The sequence below is a fragment of the Pelodiscus sinensis genome, chromosome 23 (assembly GCF_052426305.1).
Source record: "Pelodiscus sinensis isolate ZL-2025 chromosome 23, ASM5242630v1, whole genome shotgun sequence".
Classification (NCBI taxonomy): domain Eukaryota; kingdom Metazoa; phylum Chordata; order Testudines; family Trionychidae; genus Pelodiscus; species Pelodiscus sinensis.
The window spans coordinates 24,978,055-24,999,409 of NC_143074.1; positions in this window are offsets into that span (position 1 = coordinate 24,978,055).

The following is a 21,355-nucleotide window of genomic DNA, read 5'->3' on the forward strand; positions in this document are numbered from 1 at the left end:
TCCATCGGCCCTCCCCCCCGGGCCTGAGGTTCCCCACCCCAGGCTAGGAGGCAGAGAGAAATAAGCGAGAGCCTCCAGGAAGCTGCCCTCCAGGGATCCGCTAACAGCAGCCAGGCCCCTTCCATGTCAGACTCACTCGGCATCCAGGCCGAATGCCCAGGGTTTGGATCGGCCGGGATGCGGGGGCATTTCCTTTGCACCAGTAGAGTTGCCCACCCCAGGCCCAGTAGCAGGGCCCCACAGAGCAGAGGCGGCGGCAGATTGGACTGTATCGAACGGAACCGGGCACCACAGGGAGGTCGGCTCTGGTCCCGCCTCAGCTCCTCACCCGCAGCAGGATTTACCCTCGTGGCGGGTGGCTCCGTCAGCCTGAGCAGAAGAACGGTGCAAGAGGCCAGAGGATTTTACACAGCTGTGAGGCCAGGCCCAGGGTGGGGGGGGGGGGTCCCACGGCTGGCCATCATGAATAGCGGGGAGGCCGTCAGGACGCTGGGGGCGGCTTACGTTAGCCACCAATATCAATTGGGTCTTGGCAACATTACAACGAAGATTGCTCCTGCCACTAAGTTTCCTCTCGGTTGCCACAGAGGCTGCTTGGTAGCCTGAGGAGGAATGAGCCAGCAGCAGGCGCTTACCTGGTGAGCATGGAGTGGAGGGGCCACGTCCACGGGTGAGCAGAGTGGCAGAGGCATCGGGGTGAGGGGCCACGTCCACGGGTGAGCAGAGTGGCAGAGGCCGCGGGGTGAGGGGCCACGTCCACGGGTGAGCAGAGTGGCAGAGGCCGCGGGGTGAGGGGCCACGTCCACGGGTGAGCAGAGTGGCAGAGGCCGCGGGGTGAGGGGCCACGTCCACGGGTGAGCAGAGTGGCAGAGGCCGTGGGGTGAGGGGCCACGTCCACGGGTGAGCAGAGTGGCAGAGGCCGCGGGGTGAGGGGCCACGTCCACGGCTGAGCAGAGTGGCAGAGGCCGCGGGGTGAGGGGCCACGTCCACGGCTGAGCAGAGTGGCAGAGGCCGCGGGGTGAGGGGCCACGTCCACGGGTGAGCAGAGTGGCAGAGGCCGCGGGGTGAGGGGCCACGTCCACGGGTGAGCAGAGTGGCAGAGGCCGCGGGGTGAGGGGCCACGTCCACGGGTGAGCAGAGTGGCAGAGGCCGCGGGGTGAGGGGCCACGTCCACGGCTGAGCAGAGTGGCAGAGGCCGCGGGGTGAGGGGCCACGTCCACGGGTGAGCAGAGTGGCAGAGGCCGCGGGGTGAGGGGCCACGTCCACGGGTGAGCAGAGTGGCAGAGGCCGCAGGGTGAGGGGCCACGTCCACGGGTGAGCAGAGTGGCAGAGGCCGCGGGGTGAGGGGCCACGTCCACGGGTGAGCAGAGTGGCAGAGGCCGCGGGGTGAGGGGCCACGTCCACGGGTGAGCAGAGTGGCAGAGGCCGCGGGGTGAGGGGCCACGTCCACGGGTGAGCAGAGTGGCAGAGGCCGCGGGGTGAAGGGCCACATCCACGGGTGAGCAGAGTGGCAGAGGCCGCGGGGTGAGGGGCCACGTCCACGGGTGAGCAGAGTGGCAGAGGCCGCGGGGTGCGCAGGGCAGAGCTGCGTGGCCAGCAGCACCTAGACCACGTGACCCAGTACTGGAGCGGGGTTACGCTAAAGCCCCAGCCCTTGGAGCCAAGTGACTATAAGACCCTTGGATTTTACCCGTTTCCACTGTTACATTTCCAATTCTTCCGGTTTGTGCAGAAAAGCTCCAACTGGGACCGGAAGAAAGCGGAAGGCAAAGGCAAACCTGCAATTACTGGTAAAGCTCGTGATGTTTGCAGAGGCCGGCAGCTCCTGGCCTGTAAACGTTTGGGGCGGGGGGTGACATAGGTGCCCCGGGGCAGCGGGGCGAGTGGACAGTGGCTCTGGCTGGTTTGAGGAGGGGAGGAAGACAGCTGTGTGGGGAGCCGATGACTGGAAAAAGCCGGGTGCTGCCTGGATCAGGGCAAACTTTAAGGAGGATCGATCCAAGCTCAGCTCTTAGCGAGTGGTTTTCCTCTTAACCTCCCCCCAGCTCTTCGGTATCGTTACCCCATTTTACAGGTGGGGAAACTGAGTCAGGGCTGCTGCAAAATGAAGACAATGGTTGTGGGTTCCTTGCACCTCAACAAGATGGAGAGCGTGTTTGTACTGGTGGAACCTCTCTAGCCCGGCTCTCTGATCCGTCCAGCAAGAGCTGGGGACACCATGATTTCCGCTAGCCAGATGTCCACTGATCATGGGTGTGGCCACGTTTCCCGCAGCCCCGTGCGGTTTGTTGACGGCCCCTGGTCCTGACTCAGGGTCTGTGCTGTTAGCTCTACTCTACCCCACAAGGGCTTCTACGCACTGGAAGTACAGGTGACGCTGCCGGACCATACAGACCTCCCTGGTCCGGCAAATTCTCTGGCTCGGCACCAGGCAGGCCCCGAGGGTGCCGGACTAGAGAGGTTCAACCCGTAAATACCAAACAGGGCCCGGAAAGGCAGCCCTGTGCCTGGCACATGGAGAAAACAGCCCAAGCCGGTGACCCCGCTCTGGGAGAACCGGCCGGTGCTGCAGGATAAGACCCCGAATAACCCCAGTCCTGAGAACGTGTGGATGGCCCAGCTCCTACCCTCCCCGCAGCCCCGGCAGACCTTGCTCTGCCCCTGGATTCCAGCTCCTGAGCTGCTTCCCTGGGGTACTGAGCCCTGTTGCTGCTGGCCAGACAGGAGTCCTGCCCTGTGACCCTTCGGGGGGCCTCGGCCTAGCGTAGGGCAGGTCTGGGGGTTGGGGGGAGGGGTCCCCTGTAATTTCTGCTTTCCTAGTGCACTGGCTCTGGTGCTGACCGGCCCCCTTCTCCCTAGAGTGAGGGTTCAGCAAACAGCCACCTGCAAGCGCTGCTCTCCTGGGGCTCTGGGGCTGTGCACTGGGCAGGGCCCCATCTCCCGGCCCCAGGGGCCGCGCTGAGCAGGCTGCTGGAGCCGAGCCAGCGGCAGGGTGCGGCCGAGCGGGGCTCGGGGGGCAGGAGAAGGCAAGGGAGGGAGACGCCCCGGTGCTGCAGGCCGGGTTGTTTTTCCCTGGAGGTGCAGCGGACGCCGGGCGAGGGCTGACGAGAACACGGCTCGGGAAGAAGAGCCGGGCTCTGGAGAGGCAGCTTCCGCCGTGGTCCCAAGCCATTATCAGCCGCATGCCAGATGTTGCGCTGCGGTGCCAATGTCATGGAAAATAAATCTCTGGCAGGTTCAAGGTCCCGGCCGAGCTGGGAGGCAGCGGCTCAGCTGCTCCGTGCAGCACCGGCCGGGAAGGCTCCTTCGCCGAGTGGCCGCTTCCTCCCGCCAGGCATTGTTCCCCGGGATGCCCCGGCCCCACGCTGCTCCCGGAGCTCGGCAGCGAGGTGCGTCCCTGCTGGCCTTGGGCTCCGGGCTCTTGCAAAGGCCTGGGCCTGGCTGCTCCAGTTAGCCCCGGCCCACGTGGAGTTCAGGGCGCTGCAGCCGTCCCCGGCCAGGCTGGGCTCTCGCAGTCTCCCTCGCGGAGCAGGGTGGGGCTCGTGGTGTCCGACACACTAGCCACTGGCCACGGGGGCTAGTGGGCCGTTGAGCGTGGCCAGGTGGCTTCAGCGCTGGTTGGACAGCTGGGGCGGGGACGGCTCTCTGGTGAACAGGAGGCCCGCAGCCAGGCCCAGCGGGGTGCCGGGAGCAGCGCTGGAGGCAGATCCAGCCACTGCCCGGGCCAGCCGCAGAGCCGAGCCCCGAACCCAACAGCGCTGGGGGCCGGGCGGCCCCGGACAGAGGACAAGGGCTCCGCGCTCCTGCCCCGGGGCGGCCCCCACAGCCCTGAGGAGCCCCTCACAGCCACGGGGGCCCGAGTTCAACCCTCCCTAGCTCGGGGCTACTCAGCTCCCTGGCAGTGGCTTGGCTGCCAGGCCCAGAGCTGGCGCCGGCTAACAGCCCTCAGCCCGTGGCAGCTGCAAGCTCCTCGCAGGCTGGAGCGGCCCCTGAATCCCGCCCCCCCTGCGCCCCCACGGGGCCGGTATCCGCCAGGCGCCCAGGCCCATGGTGGGTGGGGTAGCAGGAGGCAGAGCGCGGGGAGCCCAGGCGGGGGGAAGGGAGAGGCCAAGCGCAGGCAGCGGGAGGTTTTGGTAGCTGCGCTCTCTCTACCAGCCCCAGCCTCAGCTCCACGGTAGCCCCCTGGAAAGGGCGGGGGCGGGATGGAGGCTGTTGGGTTCCTCCCAGGCAGCCTCGGTGGGTCAGGCAGGCACTAGAGGGGCAGGCTGGAGCAGTCCCCATGCCCCCTCTGCCCTCACTCCCCATTGCGGAGCCGCCCAGGCATAGCAGGACGGGGCATGTGCGGGACCCAGCAACAGCTTGGAGGTGCTGGGCCACCCGCCGAGAGGGGCCAGGGAGAAGGTGGCTCCCTACCGCCCTCGCTCCTCCTGCCCCAGAACCAGCCCCTCCCACGGCGCGTGGCCCCACCCTGCTCAGGCAGCCGCTGCGCCCTTGGGGCCTAGACCGGGAGCAGCCGCAAACCAGCCGCAATGCCCTGTGGTCCCGCCCTCTGAGGAGCATCCGACGGACGGCTGGCCGGCCAGTGGCCTTCCGGATGGGCTGGGAAGAGGGGGCGAGAGCCCGGGGGAGGGAACAGGCCCCCGCCCTCTGCAGAGGGACAGGCCTTGCCGGACGCAGCCTCCTTGCTGGTGCGCAGCCTTGCAGCTGAGCCAAGCGTCTCCGCTCGCTCCTCTGCGGCAGGGCCAGGCTCCGGCCTGCGCCACGTTCCCGGAGCGTGCCTGCAGCAGGTGGAGCCGACACTACTGTTTGCCGGTTATCTCTGCCTCTACTGTCAGCCCCCCCAGGCCCTGACTCCTGGCCCTCCGGCTGATAACAGCCGCGCGGCAGCAGCGTCGCTGATAGCTCTCCCCGTGACATAACCTTGCTCCGCGCATTCTTCCAATGCCTTCCGCTCCGGGGCCGCCGCCAGGGCCCGCCGCCTCTCCGCGCTGGCAGGTGGGGCCGGGAGCCGCTGGTGGGCTGCTCCCCGGAGGAGCCCTGACATCTCCGCCAGATAGAACCGGCCGCGGCCGCGCTTTGTGTGGCCTCTGGGCAGTTGCCAGCAGCACGGAGCCTGCCCGGGTCACGCGGAGCCTTTTGGTGACTACGCCTGCTGCGGCGCCTCGGTCCCGTCCAGGGTAACGGCGCGTCGTGGGACCCTCCGTACGCGGCAGAGGAGACGGGCGCTCTCCAGCGTCCCCCGCCTGGCTCGCCGCAGGCTCCGAGTCCCCCGGCTGGCGCCTTGCGAAGCCAGAGGCCGGTCCCAGCCCAGCGCGACACCGGCCGGGCCAGGCAGGACCCCGCCGAACGGCAGCGTCCCACGTCGCCCTGCTCACCAGGCGCAGGGCTGGGGTGCGGCCCAGGGACAGGCAGGGCCCTTCCGCCCGGGGCTGCTTCCCTTCGGGCAGCTGGAGGTGGCCCATGACTTCTCGCTGCTGGGTGGCTGCACGGGCCAGGCACTTCCTGCGCCAGACACAGGCAGGGCCCTGCCCCAGGGAGCTTCCAAGCTCACCAGAGCCAAGGGCCGGGGAAGGGCTCCAGCCCGGGAGGTAGCTGGCGTGAGTGCGAGGGACAGCCCCCCGCACTCCCAGACTCTGTCCCCACGGGCGTCGGCTCCAGGGACTAGCTCAGGCCCCCACGTGGACACGTCTCCCGGCAAGAGGGCAGCAGTAGAGCCAGAGGCGAGCTCCAGAGCAGCCCCCAGGCCGGGCGGCCGGGCAGAGCTCCAGGCGGGGGAAGGGTCTGGCCGGAGGGGACTGAGGACATGGAAGGAGTTTCGTGTAGGCGCTGGAGACGGACCCGGGGCTGCTGGCGGTGGTGGGACAGGCAGGGGAAGGAGCGGGAGGGTTCCTGACATTAGAAATGGGGGTGGTTGTGCTTGCTGTGCACGGCTGGCCCCAAAGAGAGGTGGGTGCCCGGAGCCACTGAGTTGTGCGCAGCTGTCGCCCTGCAGCTGCGTGGGGGATCCCAGCCCTTGAGCCCGGGAGGGGCAGGACAGCACCCCAGGGACCCCCACCTCCCAAATGCCACCGGCAGCCAGACTGGGGCAGGTCAGGCCGATTCCACGGGGACAAACCAACCCAGGCACGGGGGGTGGGGGTGCCACAGGACTCGTGGGTGCCGGGAGGGAGCTGCTAGGGCTCTAGCTCCAGAATGCACTGGCCGGCCTGGGAGAAGCCAGGGCTGAAAGGGGGGAAAGTGAGACACCCCCCGCCCCCAGCCAAACACCTGGAGTTCCACCACACAGCCAGCAGGCACCTGCCCCCTTATTTGGGTGGTGCAGCTTGGGAGAACTACAGCTCCCAGCATGCACCTTGCTCGGGCTTTTTCCCATAAAGGAAGCAATGCATGCTGGGATCTGTCATCACATGGCGCAGCCCAATAAAAACGAGGGGGCTTCAGCCTCCTGCTGCATTTAATGTAGAGCAAGTCACATCTGGCGTCGCCAGCAGGTCCCTGGGCTGGGTTGAGCCTGGGCCTGTCAGGCCGGACAGTGGCCCAGCTGCCGTTCCTGCTCACTACTGTTTCCAAAAAGCCTTCCCTGAGCAAAAGGCCCTGCCCAGCCCCTGGCCCGGCTGCCCCGGGGTTGCACGGGGGAGGTGACGTGCTTCACGGTGCGTGTAATTATATAGCAGATTTACGCATTTCCAGTTACCGCCGCTCGGGCCGACAGGCCCTTGTCCCTTGTCCCAGGACTGAAATTATTCAAGAGCTGGGATCCCCGACATGCCGTAGCACCGCTCACACTACAGGGACGCTGGTACGGTTACAGAGACATTCCCCACCGTCCCACCCCCCCTCCAGCTTCCCAGGACACGCTCGCGGCTAGAGCTGCCCGAGGGGTTAGCCCTCATCTTCCTCCTCACCTGCACCCTCGCCCTCGTCACCAGCCCTTTTGTGGGTCTCGCTCACATTTGTTATTTCTGTCCTACCCAGTGACTTGCTCTGGGCGTAAGCAGGTGTGACGTAGTGGGGGTACCTGGCTGGTTTCTATGCTGCTGGCTCTGGGGTAACCCCACTGGCTGCCGTGGGTACCACGACCCAGCAAAACAGGATGAGTCACTATGCAAAGGGACCTCTCAACAGGTATGGCCAGACACCCCCCATGGAGAGGAACAAAGGAAGGTGGATGCTGCCCTGGATGGGGGGCAGGGCTGGAAGGGTGTTGGTTAGTTGCTGTCTGGGAGCATGGAGGAGACAGCCTAGGGGAAGGGGCTGGAGTTTAGGGGCCCAGTCTCCCCCATCTCAAGGGGGCTGAGGCATCCTAGCCCAGCTCTGTGACCAGATTCCATCTGTGCTGTGCTGTATCCTGGAGAGGCAATAAACTTCCTCTATTCCACCGGCTGGTGCAGTCTGTTTGTGCCATTTCGGGGTGCAGGAGACAGGGGACCCCCAACGCGCCGTCACAGCAGGTTTTTCAGGTTTTGTAGGGTTGCCAGGTGTCTGGTATTCACCCAGACAGTCCGGTATTTTTGCCTCCTGTCCAGTTAAAAAAATTCAGAAAATATCGGACACCTAAGATGTCCAGTATTTTCTGATTTTTTTTCCGTGGCCAGGAGCCAAAAATGCCGGGCACCTGGTAACCCTACAAACACTCAGCACCCGGCCTCCCCTTCCCAACCCCCTAGCCCCTAACTCCCCCAGCCCTCCGACCCCAGACCCCATGCTTACCTAGTTCCGCAAGGGTGCATGCACAAAATGGCTGCCAGCAAAAAGACCAAGGGGAAGCAATGACTACCCTGGGTCTTAGTGCTCAACTGCTCCCCTGTTCCTATCCCTGCACTCACTCTTAAAGGGGACATGCTGTTTTAATGCTGTTTAATTTTTTTTTTTCTTTTTTGCTTAATAAGTCTTGGAGGCCTTTTTTTCCCCTCAACAACTTTGGTCTCCCCCACTTTTCTTCAACAGAATTTTTTCCCATTTTTTTGGGGGGGGGGGAGGTGGGTGTTTGGTATTTTTGTTTCAACCATCTGGCAACCCTGTGTGTCTATACTGCCTCCTTCCCTCGAAATAAGCTACGCAATGTGCGCTCCACAAATTGGGTAGCTTATTTCAAGGTAATTGCAAAATAGCTTACAGGCAGTCCCCGGGTTATGTACAAGATAGGGACTGTAGGTTTGTTCTTAAGTTGAATCTGTATGTAAGTTGGAACTGGCGTCCAGATTCAGCCGCTGCTGAAACTGACCGCCAGTTCTGACTTACATACAGATTCAACTTAAGAACCCCAAGCGTCCCCAAGTCAGCTGCTGCTGAAACTGATCAGCAGCTGATTCCAGGAAGCCCGGGGCAGAGCAACTCTGCCTCGGGCTTCCTGTAGTCAGTGCTGGTCAGTTTCAGCAGCGGCTAAATCAGGACGCCTGGGGCAGAGCAGCTGGGGTGCTGCTGGGTTGCTCCAGTAGCGCGGCTCCTCGGCACTACTGGACCAACCCAGCAGCACCCCATCTGCTCTGCCCCAGGCGTCCTGATTCAGCTGCTGCTGAAACTGACCAGCAGCGGCTGAATCAGGACCAGAGCAGCTGGGGTGCTGCTGGGTTGGACCAGTAGCGCCCAGAGCGGCGCTGCGGGACCAACCGGCAGCACCCCAGCTGCTCTGCCACAGGTGTCCGGAGAAAAGCCTAGTCTGCTGGGGGGGGGCCTACTAGCTGCGCCCCCCCCACCCCAGCAGACCAGGAAGACACGGGCGGCGGACCGAGACGCACCGCGGTCCCGCCGCCTGGGTCCTCCGCGGCTTTGCTCCCCGTCTCCCTGGTCTGCTGGAGACCAGCAGACCAGGGAGATGGGGAGCAAAGCTTCTGAGGACGCCGGCAGCGGGACAGCCGCGGGGCGTCTGGGCTGTCCCGTTGCCGGCTTCCCCCGCGGCTTTGCAAAGCCGCAGGGGGGCAGGGGGGGCTTGGGCAGCCCAGGTGCCCCTGGGCTGCCCGAGCCCCTCCGCGGCTTTGCTCTGCGTCTTCCTGGTCTGCAGACCAGGGAGACGCAGAGAAAGCCCCAGAGTACACGGGCGGCAGGACCGCGAGGTCCCGCAGTCCGTGTACTCTGGGGCAGCCCCGTTCGTAACTGCGGATCCGACATAAGTCGGATCCGCGTAAGTCGGGGACTGCCTGTATTTCCAAATTTGGCACGGTCTGCATCAGTGTTTCTCAACCAGTGGTACGAGGACCCTCCGGGGTACTCGAGAGAAGTCTGGGGGGTACGTCAACAACTGAAATTTGGAGAAAACTAAATGTTTGTTTTCAGTTTTACAGCGCTTTATTATTTTTGTACTTTTTACACCCAAAACTTTCATCATCTGCCCAGCTACAATTAAGTTGTTTAAACAAATGTGTTGAAATGGTAGAAAAAAATTGTGTGTCTGAAAACTGTAGGTACTGGGAGAACTTACAATATATATATATTTTTAAATATTAAATTTGAAAAAAAAGGGTATTTTATAAAAAAAAAACGTTGAGAAACACTGGTGTGCACAGAGCGCTATTCTGAAACGTCCCTTAACCCTTGTGAAAGGATGTTTACAGGGATGTCGGAATAGCGCACCCATTACATTTCTAAAGACGAGGTTTGCTCAAAAGACACGAAATAGCTATTTTGAGATACTTCCAGTATCCTGAAATAGCTCCTCAACGTAGACCTAGCCTTAGACTGCAGCCATCTCCAGGCAAGTACAGTCCCAACTATCCGTACAACATGATGAGGACTAATTTAGCTAGAACCACTCAAGAGAGGGATCTTGGAGTCATTGTGGCCAGTTCTCTGATACCATCCACTCAGTGCGCAGCAGCAGTCAAAAAACAAATAGAATGGTAGGAATCATTTAAAAGGGGATAGCGCCTAAGACAGAGAATAACTTATTGCCGCTTATAAAACCATGGGACGTCCACACGTTGAATACTGCGCACAGATGTGGGTCGCCTTGGCTCAAAAAAGATACATTGGCATTGGAAAAGGTTCAGAAAAGGGCAACAAAAATGCTGAGGGGTTTGGAACGGGTCCCATATGAGGAGAGATTAAAAAGACTTGGACTTTTCAGCTTAGAAAAGGGGAGACTCGGGGGATATGACAGAGGGCTATTAGACCAGGACTGGTGTGGAGACAGTGAATCAGGAAAAGTTCTTTACTTGTTCCCATGATATAAGAACTAGGGGTCACCAAATGAAATTAATAGGCAGCAGGTTTAACACAAACAAAAGGACGTTTTTCTTCACTCAGCGCACAGTTAACCAGTGGAACTCCTTGCCAGAGGATGCGGCAAAGGCTAGAACTTTAACAGGGTTCAAAAAAGAGCGAGATACATCATGGAGCTTAGGTTCATCAATGGCTATTAGCTGGGATGGGTAGGAATGGTGTCCCCAGCCTCTGTTTGTCTGGAAACGGGTAACAGGAGAGGGCTCACATGAGGATCCCTCCCTCTGGGGCACCTGGCATTGGCCCCTGTGGGCAGACAGGACACGGGGCTGGATGGGCCTTTGGTCTGACCCCGTCTGGCCGTTCTTATGTTGAAGCAAGTAGGTTAGCCCAGGCTCCAACACACATCCCCCCTTCTGACACATCCCTCAGTCCCCGGGCAGCTCAGTTCTGGCCACAACGGCGCCGTGCAGCCTGGCTGGGCTCGGCTTCCTGATGGGCCCTGGAAGCACCAGCCGTTTGGCTGCGGGTCTCACAGGAAGGGGAGCAGGGCTGAGTGGTCAGAGCCCTGCCAGGCCCTCACATTGCTCTTTCCTGCCCCGCTAGTGAGGCCCAGGGCACCCAGGAGCCACAGCTCAGCCTCTATGGAGAGCAGGGAGCCTGTCCGGGGGCAGGGGCCAGGTTCTCCCTCCAGTTCTCTGCCAGGGGCAGGCCGGGCACCAGTTTTCACGAGTGACTCGCATGGTGACGCACAAGGCAAGGGGCAGCTTCCTTGCTCACCAGGAGCCCAGTTGTGTTAGGTTCTTTTCACACGCCTGGTGTTTCAGGGGCAGGAGCCTTTCACGCCCAGTCGCCGGGTGGTCCCAAGCCTGGCGGGGAACCAACCGCCCGGCAGCACCGGGGCCTGTGCAAAACCAGCCACGTGAGGGGACATGGCTGATGGAAATGAGCGTCCGGTGGGGCGCGTGCACGCTCAGGTCTCTAGGACACGGATCCGCTCCTGGACTGGCCCATCCTGCAGTACGGGGCCCGGGGTCCGGGGCTCCAGCACCCCAGGGCCCCGCGAGACCTGTGACTGGGCCGGCCAGCGCTCCCCCGAGCAGGAGCCAGCCCCCCTCAGGGAATCTCGCAGGCGCGTCAGGGCGCAGCCCTCCAGCCGGGCCCTCTGCTGCGAGGCTCCCACCAGCCGCGCCCCCCGTGGGCTGAGCGGCCCCGGGCCCACAAGTGCAGCCCCCCACCTGCTGGGGGTGCCACTTCCAGAGCGAGGCGTCTGCTCTGCAGCCGTGGCTGGGGCCAGCCGGCGTTTTGCTCCAGCGGCTCCCGAGGTCCCCAGTTCAGTAACCGTCGGGGTTACACGAGCGTACAGCCAGGCCACGTTTCCCCAGGGGGCACGCCTAGCGTCAGCTCACCACCGGCTCCCACGAGGGGCCGCGCGCCCACCCCCAAGAGGGTCCCTGTTAAGCCGGGAAGGCAGCTATCCTTGGGAGCGACGCGGCGAAGGTCAGCGAGTGACGAGGCGCACGCAGCCTGACACCCACCGCCTGGAGGCCTTGAGCTGTCCAGCGCGTCCCAGGCGTTGCTGGCACCGGGGAGCCACCCGGGACCAGGTCAGCGTGGCTGAGGCACGTGACAGGAGCTGCTCCGCGCCGGCTCTGAACCCGCAGGACCGCCGGCCTTCGGGGAGAACGGCGCACCCCGGGCGCTGGCCGCCCGCACCAGCCGGAGCCAGGCTAAAGGCCGGCCGGTTCGAATCCAGAGCCCCGGGCAGCGGGGGGTGAAGGCCGATTGAAGCGTGCTGGGCCGTTCCCCCGCCCCCCTTCTGGTTTGCAAATAGCCCTTCCGGGTCCACTCACCCGTGACCCTTTGGACAGACCCCCCCCCTCGAGGTGCACGAGGTACCCCCACTGCTCCCTGAGCACCCCGCCACCGACCCGCCACACCCTTTGGGGGAAGAAATCCACCAGGGCGGCCACCACGCCGGGCTCGAGAGAGAGAGGAGACGCGGCCGGCGGAGCGGCAGGAACAGGACACGCCGAGATGCCGATCCCTGGGGGCTTGGGCTGAAACGGGAGCAGCATTTGCTGCGAGCAGAGGGAGGGAGGGAGGGAGGGCGGTGAAGTGTCTGGAGTCCCCAAGGCCTGGGGCTGCATCGCGGCCGTGCCAGGCCCAGACCCGGCCAGGCGGCTGGGTAGGTGCGGCCACCGCTGGGGAAGCTGGGTCAGGAAGCGCCCTCAGGAACACCCTGGACTCGAAGAGGAGGGAGCTGGGCTTGTTACCCACAGGCCCCGAACAGCCTGGGGCCCTCCAGGCAGCGTTCCTGGGCCCCCCGTCCCTCCCCCACCTGCTGGGGAACCCCGGCGCCCCTCCCTGCAGCCAGCCTGCGCTGGGACGGGAGCCCTGAGGGGACACGGCAGCTCCTGGGCTCTAGGGCCCCGGACATCCCTTCCCTCCCCCGGCAGGCGCACGAGCGGGGCAGGGACTTGCCCCCCGAGCCACCCAGAGGCGAGGTGCTGGTAGAAGAGTCACTCAAACCCCCAGGGCAAAGGCGGGGAACCTCGGGCCTGGCTCTAGCCCCCCGAGGCTCGGTGCCCCCGCCCCACGGCAGGGCTGGAGCAGACAAAATCCACTAGGCCAGGCCCCCCCGCCCCCGGCTCCAGTGCAGGAGGGAGGTGTGGGGGGGGGGGCGTCTTTCTGCTTCTCAGTCGGCAGCCCCGTCACGTCACTTGTGTGCGGCCCCCGACCCAAAAGAGGTTCCCTGCCCCGCACAGTGGGGAAACCGCAGCACGACCCGGCCTGTAACCCCGCAGGAGCACGGCCCACGCCGGACCCACACAGCCCGCCCGCCCCCTCCAGCCAGGGCCCGCGCCCACACAGCCCGCCCCCTCCGGGCAGGGCCCGCGCCCACTCAGCCCGCCCGCCCGCCCCCTCCAGCCAGGGCCCGCGCCCACACAGCCCGCCCGCCCCCTCCAGCCAGGGCCCGCGCCCACACAGCCCGCCCGCCCCCTCCGGGCAGGGCCCGCGCCCACACAGCCCGCCCGCCCGCCGCCTCCAGCCAGGGCCCGCGCCCACACAGCCCGCCCGCCCCCTCCGGCCAGGGCCCGCGCCCACACAGCCCGCCCGCCCGCCCCCTCCAGCCAGGGCCCGCGCCCACACAGCCCGCCCGCCCCCTCCGGCCAGGGCCCGCGCCCACACAGCCCGCCCGCCCGCCGCCTCCAGCCAGGGCCCGCGCCCACACAGCCCGCCCGCCCCCTCCGGCCAGGGCCCGCGCCCACACAGCCCGCCCGCCCCCTCCGGCCAGGGCCCGCGCCCACACAGCCCGCCCGCCCCCTCCGGCCAGGGCCCGCGCCCACACAGCCCGCCCGCCCCCTCCGGCCAGGGCCCGCGCCCACACAGCCCGCCCGCCCCCTCCGGGCAGGGCCCGCGCCCACACAGCCCGCCCGCCTCCTCCGGCCAGGGCCCGCGCCCACACAGCCCGCCCCCCCCCTCCGGCCAGGGCCCACGCCCACACAGCCCGCCCCCCCCCTCCAGCCAGGGCCCACGCCCACACAGCCCGCCCCCCCCCTCCGGCCAGGGCCCACGCCCACACAGCCCGCCCGCCCCCTCCGGCCAGGGCCCACGCCCACACAGCCCGCCCGCCCCCTGCGGCCAGGGCCCGCGCCCACACAGCCCGCCCGCCCGCCCCCTGCGGCCAGGGCCCGCGCCCACACAGCCCGCCCGCCCGCCCCCTCCGGCCAGGGCCCGCGCCCACACAGCCCGCCCGCCCCCCCCTCCGGCCAGGGCCCGCGCCCACACAGCCCGCCCGCCCGCCCCCTCCGGCCAGGGCCCGCGCCCACACAGCCCGCCCCCCCCCTCCGGCCAGGGCCCACGCCCACACAGCCCGCCCCCCCCCTCCGGCCAGGGCCCACGCCCACACAGCCCACCCGCCCCCTCCGGGCAGGGCCCGCCCCAACACACCCCGTCCACGGCACAGCGAGTCCTGCGGGGCCGCAGGGGGGTGACAGTTTTGCAGTAATCAATTGGCAGTGTAGCCACAGTGCTGGGCAGCCCTGGCCCCCCCCCAGATCACCCCCCATGGGGGACTGACGCGGCCCCCGGCGCGGCTCGTGTTCTGCTTCGATGCCGGTTCTACGGTGGGTCGGCGCGAGTCTGCAGCCAGCCTGGTGAGCTCTGCCGGCCCCTCCTCAGCCCACCGAGCAGCCACGTGAGAGGACGATACCGGCACTTTCCGTCCCAGGGCCGGACGGGCTGGGCGCTCCCGGGGGAGGGCGCGGGGGGGCTGGCCGGGGGCGGAGGCAGAGCCCCCCCCACACAGAAGCAGAGCTGCTCTCCAAGGGGAGCGGTTCTGTGCGGGGCAGGGCAGGAGGGGCGCGAAGGGGAGCTCAGCCAGAGAGGCAGCTGCGCTTCTTGGGCCACCCCCCCACGGGAGAGGAACTTGGACGTGGCCCCCCGTCACCAAGGGAAGCCGCCCTCCTCCAGCAACGGAGGCGCAGGCCTGGCCTGGCGGAAGAGAGCTTGGGGCCACCTGGCGCAAGGGGAGTCTCCCTTCGCCGGGGGGGGGGCTTAGAGAAACGGGCCCGGGCAGCGTTCACACACACACCCCCTGTGGGACCCCAGGCCCCTCCGTGGCCCAGCGCCCCCCTGTGCCATGGAGACAGGCGCCCTGCCCGGCTGGGCGGAAACAGAGGCAAGAGAGCCACATCCCGACCTCCCCTGGACCCTGGCTCAGGCCCCCGGGGTGCAGAGAGGCCGCTCTGGGGACAGGCCGCAGGGAGGCTCGAGGGAGGAGCGTGAGGCTGGTGGCAGAGCCCCGCCAGGGAAAAGCAGCCTGAGTCTCTCGGTTCCTTGCTCAGGCCCCTGCCCGGCAGTAGCCGCTCTTCCCACTAGCCCCGGGCGCAGGGAGGCTTTCCTAGCAGGAGCCCTCACACCAGAGGGGCAGAGACTCAGGGGAATGGAGCTGTGCGTGGGGAGAGCGGCACCCCCGGCCCTGCCTGTGCCCTGAGCAGCCGGCCCGCGAAGGCGCCAAGGGGTCTCGGCCCAAGCCGGCTGTGAATTGGGACTCCGAGACCAGTTTGTCGACTAGTCGATTCCCTCCGCCCCTCGCTGCCTCCATCTGCTGCGTCTGTCTGCGGGGGGCATAGAGAGGGCACTTCAAAGCAGCAGCACAGCATGGAGCCTGGGGTCAGTTCTAAGTCCCACCCCTGACCCCGGGCTCTGTGCAGCGCTGCCGCTTTGAAATGCCCCCGCAGCATTTGCATGGAGCCAGGGGGCAGCTGGGCTCCACCTGGCATTTCAAAGCAGCAGCACAGCATGGAGCCTGGGGTCAGTTCTAAGTCCCACCCCTGACCCCAGGCTCTGTGCAGCGCTGCCGCTTTGAAATGCCCCCGCAGCATTTGCATGGAGCCAGGGGGCAGCTGGGCTCCGCCTGGCATTTCAAAGCAGCAGCACAGCATGGAGCTGGGGGCCAGTTCTAAGTCCCACCCCTGACCCTGGGCTCCCGGGGGGCGCTTCCGCTTTGAAATGCACAAGAGCCCCTGCTGGGATTCTTGTACATTTCGGCAGAGGAATGCGGAAGTGCCTATCGACTAGTCGATGGAAATTCATCGACTACTCAACAAGTAAATGACTTGATATTTAACATCCTTCGTAAGAAACAGAATTGTCAGACCCAGAGCTGAACGAGGTTTGTTGGGGAAGAGTCAAAGGGAAACCCTGCCTAACCAATGCGCTGCAGGCTGAACCTCTCTAGTCTGGAAACATCCGTCATCCAGAATGTTTTGCGTTCACCAGGTGTCCACTTTACATGGATGTGGCCAAGTTTCCCACAGCCCCATAAAGTTTGACGACAGCCACCAGTCCTGGCTCTCAGTCTTCTGTGCAGTTATTTAGCTCTAATTTACCACTAAATGTCTTCTCTAGATAGAGGTCTATAAAATCATGACTGGTGTGGAAAAAGTGAATAAAGAAAAGTTCTTTACTTGTTCCCATAACATAAGAACTAGGGGTCACCAAATGAAATTAATAGGCAGCAGGTTTAAAACACACAAAAGGAAGTTTTTCTTCACACAGTCAACCTGTGGAACTCCTTGCCAGAGGACGCTGTGAAGACTATGACTTTAACAGGGTACCAAAAAGAGCTAGATAAATTTATGGAGGTTAGGTCCTTCAATGGCTACTAGCCAGGATGGGTAGGAACGGTGTCCCTGGCCTCTGTGACTGGAAATGGGTGACAGGAGAGGGATCACATGATGATTACCTGTTCTGTTCATTCCTGTTGGGGCACCTGGTATTGACCACCGTCAGCAGACCGGACACCGGGCTAGATGGACCTTTGGTCTGACCCAGTCTGGCTCTTCTGATGTTGTTCTCAGAGCCCAGCAAGCAGCGGAAGTGTGGGTCATGCTGCTAGACAATACTGACCTCCGTTGGCTGGGACAGTCTCTGGTTCGGAAGGTGTTGGACTAGAGAGGTCCAACCTGTAGGGTTGAGTGAGGGGCTCCGGGAGAATCCAGTGGATATCGCGTCCGTAGATTTGCAGAAAGTCTTTGACAAGGTTCCCATTCAATGCTTGTGGAGCTGCCCTGGGGTAAGAGGGAAGGTCCCTCTGTGGACTGAGAACTGGTTAAATGACAAGAAGCAAAGGGTAGGTAGAAATGGTCCGTTTTCAGAGTGGAGCAGGGTAACTAGTGGGGGTCTGTCCTGGGATCCATCCTATTCAACCTCTTTATAAAGGATCCAGAGACGGGTAAACAGCGAGGTGGCAACATTTTCAGATGATGCCAAACTGCCCAAGAGATTTTACGTCCCAGGCAGACTGCAAAGAGCTACAAAAGGGGCTCTCAAAACGGGTGACTGGGCAACAAGAGGCAGATGAAATGTAAGTGGTGATAAATGCCCAAGTAATGCACATTGGAAAAAAAATCTCAGCTACACGTATTAGCTGTGGCCACTCAACATCTTAGTCGTAGTTCTCTGAAAACAGCCACTCAATGTGCAGCGGCCATCAAAAAAGCCAACAGGATGTTGGGAATCATTAAGCAGGGAACAGAGAGTAAGGTAGAAAACATCATATCACCTCTCCATGGGACGCCCACACCTCGAAGACTGCGGTAGACGTCGTTGCTCTGTCTCAGAAGAGATGTATTGGTATTGGGGAAAGTCCAGAGAAGGGCACCAACACTAGTGAGGGGTCTGGAATGGCTCCATGTGAGGAGAGATTAATAAGAGTGGGACTTTTCAGCTTGGAAAAGAGGAGACTTGGGGGGGAGGGGGGATAGCATAGGGGTCTATACAATCATGCCTGGTGTGGAGAAAGGGAATAAGGAAAAGTTTATTTACTCGTTCCCATGACAGAAGAATTAGGGGTTGCCCGTGAAATTAAAAGGCTACAGGTTTAAAACAAACAAAAGTGAAGCATTTATTCACGCAGTGCACAGTTAAGCTGTGGAACTCCTTGCCAAGGATGTTGTGAAGGCCAAGAGCGTGCTAGAGATCAAAAAAGAGCTAGCTACATCAATGGAGGGCAAGTCCATCCCTGGCTGTTAGCCAGGCTGGGCAGGGATGGTGTCCTATTGCCAGGGGCTGGGAATGGGCGACGGGCGGGTCACTTGATTCCCTGTTCACTCCCTCTGGGGCACCTGCTATTGGCCACTGTGGGCAGACAGGACCTGGGCTGGTTGGATCGTGGGTCTGACCCAGCCTGGCCGCGCTGATGCTCTTATCCCTGCCGGGCCGGGCTGACGGAGGGGGTGGGCCCGGTGGATCAAGGGCGCTGCTCCCCGATCTCTCGCTCTTGCTTCTCCATGCCACGGAGGGTCCCACGGCGGCCAATAGGGAGGCTGGACACAAGCCCTTCTGCCTAGGGGGGTGGGGCCAGAGACACGGAGGCCCCCACACCCCGTGCAGGGGCTGAGCTCTGAAGGAGCCACCTTGGCCCAGCCAGCCCCACAGGCAGAAATTCCTGCCCCACAGAAGGGGCCGTGAGGCACCCGCCCCTCCGGCTCAGGCCTCTCCCTCCAGCAGGGACCCGCAGCCAAGGGCCTTGCAGCGGCTGTAGCTCTCAGCAGCCCTGGGCCCGGCCCTGGCTGGGGCCTGACTCCGCCAGCAGGAGGCTCTGCGGAGACCCCCCCGCTCCGCTGTCCCCGGCCCCCGCCTGGGGGAAACTGGCTGGACACGCAGGGGACCAGGGGAAAGGGGAAAGGGGGAGATGGGAGGGGCTGTTGCTACGGCAAAGTATTTCACGTGGCGCCCGTTGCCAAGGGAACGGTTTCTGTGCTACCACCAGCCACATCTGGCTCCCTTGAATCCCGGTCCCCGGAGTCAAGAGCAGGCTCCTGCGTCAGGAGGGAGAGAACCAGACCCAGCGGGAGCCAGGCAGGGAGGAGGCTGGATGCAGGAGCCAGAGAGATCCCAGGGCAGGGACCGGGCCCAGAGAACCTCTCCACGTCCCCAGGGGCCGGCTGAAGCGCGAGCCCCCCGGCGGGTCAGACCCCCACCGGGGGGCACCTGGGGAGCGGCTGAGACGCGGGGCAGGGACTCACGGGCCCTCGCCCTGGCTCTGCTCCCTGGGCGAGTTTGGCAAGTGGCATCAGCTCCCCGATCCATCGGCCACCGGAGCCAGTGACGCGGGGGCGGCGCTACTGTGTGGCCGGGCCATGCGGGCACCGCCCCGTTGCCGATTCGGCGCTGCAGTTGGCCATAGCTCCGCCCCCACCGCGAGGGCTCAGCTTTGGCGGCAGGAGAGCGCTCCTGTGTGCACTGGCCGCAGCCAAACGGTCATTCCTGGGGGCAGGCGCACGCTTTAAGCCCCCCCCCCCCCCGACAACTGTTGTGTCGAGCAAGTGCAGGTGCAGATGCAGCCTGACGCTGAACCGTCACCTGCCCCACATGGAGCCGCTCGGACAGTGGGGAAGGGAGCCCGGGGTGCGCCGGAGACATCCCTGGCTCGGTGGCTTTGGGGGCTGCGTGGGGCCACCTGGAGCGCTAGAACTAGGGGGTCAGAACCGTCACTAGGAATCTCAGGGGTTCTCTCGGGAACATCCACATCGGGAAGTTGAAAATATTGGACCCCCTGCTCCCCCAGATGGTCCCTTCCTACCCACCCTGCCCGAGTCTCAGGAGCCCGCGCTGAGCCAAGCCCGGGGCTAGCGGACCCCGGAGCAGGGCTGGCTCTGCCGCCACGGAGCTCTGTGCCAGGATCTGGGCTCCTCAGCGCGGCTACGGATCCTCAGTGCACACCGGGCTCCTTCCCACCGCCCGTCCAGCCTGGAGCCCGTGGGCACGGCCTGGGGGTGAAGCGGAGCCGCTCCCGCCTCACGCCCGCCCCAGCCTCACGCCCGCCCCTGTCCGTTCGCAGCGGCTGCCGGGAAGCCACCGAACGCCAGGGGCTGCAGCTGCTGGGTGGGAAATACCATGGCCGCCGGCTCCTGGCAGGGGAGAGCAGGACCAGGCGCCTGCCACCTTCTCCGGCCTATGGCTCAGCTGGAGTTCAGTGACACGCTGCCCTTCCCTCCACCCTTCCCCAGCAGCAGGCAGGACCGGGACGCACCGGCACGGCTCCCCAGGTGCAGGATGCGAACCGGAGAGCCAGGCGGGCGCCCGCAGCCCCAGGGATTCCCGAGCATGCACGGGACTCACCCAGGGTCCTGCCACTCTGCAACCACCACCCTGGGGCAGCCGGGGCTCTCCGGACAGAGCTAACGCCAGACGTGGGGACCTTCCCACTGGGGGCGGGGCCCCTCAGCCACAGCCGGGATCTGATTGGCATGAGCCTCTCCCGGCTTCTTCCCTGCCCCTCCAAGGCACGTGGTCCGGGGGGCTGGGTCTTCCTGCCCCCCTTCGCACCCCGAGAAGGGAAGCCAGAGAGACAGGAACAGGGCAGCCCACGCGGAGGGGAGAACTGTGAACCCCTGAGCAGCGGCTCAAAGGCTCGGGCCGTTGCCTTTGAGACCGAAGTCCCACAGCCGCTGTGGCCCTGCAGGGCTGAGATGGAGACCAAGTGATGCATGAACCCCGCCCAGAGCCGCCCGGAGCGTGGGGCCCCTTTCAAAGCAGGCCGCCTCCCGCGCGCCCCGGTGGGGGTGGGGACACGGCCCACGCAAGGCAAAGTGACTCCTGTGGGCTGAGACCTCGGTCCCCTAAGCCCAGCCAGGCCCATCGCTCCCCCCACGCCCCGGGGGCGGATTCTCTGCCAAACCAGCACCTGCCAACTGATGAAGCTCTTGGGACAAGACTTTTGGGGGCACATTTCACCTGCCCCCCAGTGCCGGGGACTGGCCGTTAGGCAACACGCCCCACACTAAACTTCCATCCGAGGCAACCTGCTGCCATTTTCACCCCCTGGCGAGTCCCGGGCAAGGAGAGCAGAGCCAGCAGCACCGCTCAGCGCATGGGGGAGCAGATGCTCTTTTGGGGCGCACTGCTAGCTTTCGGTGGCTCTCAGCGCATTGTGACAGCGCAGTTGTTTACCGCTGAATGGAGCCTAATGCAGCACTCTAATATTTATAGAAACAAACGCACAAAACGCCTCTTCGGCTGCTAGCACTTGTCTGCCTCCATGGCATGAAAGATCTTTAATTGATTTCTGCAGTTGCTCGCCAAAGCACATTGGTCAAGGTTTTTTGGTGTGTTTGTTTGTGGGGTTTTATTTCTTGCTTTGCAGCAGCAATTATGCAAGAGCCTCCTCCGGCTGGTTTTAAGAATCTCTTTTCATTGCACCCAACAATGGGGACCGATTGCCTATTTAAACTGGTGCAACAAGAACGCGCGCGCGCGCGCACACACGCACACGCACACGCACACGCACACACACGACAAAGGAATTCAGAACCAGCTGCCGCAATCGCAACGCCGAAGATTCGATTTCAGTGGGGACGTTGCTCTCTCGCACCCGGCTCTGCGGGAGAAAGTGCGTCTGTGAAGTCCACGTCCACATTCGTTCCTTGGCAGGGTCCCAGAGGGGCCACTAGTGTTCGCCCTTTTGTGTTCCCACCGCTCGTGGCAGCCACTGGCTCCTCCCCGTCCCAGTCACCCACCCTCTCCGAGGCAGCCACCAATCACAGAGCCACAAAGTTACCGCTGCGCTCCCCTCCGGCCGGCCCTTGCTCAGGATCCGTGGTGCAGAGGAGTAGTTAGGGGGCAGGCCCCACAGGGCCGGGGACTGTGCCATTTGTGCACTGTAGGGAACCGAGAGTCTTGGGGT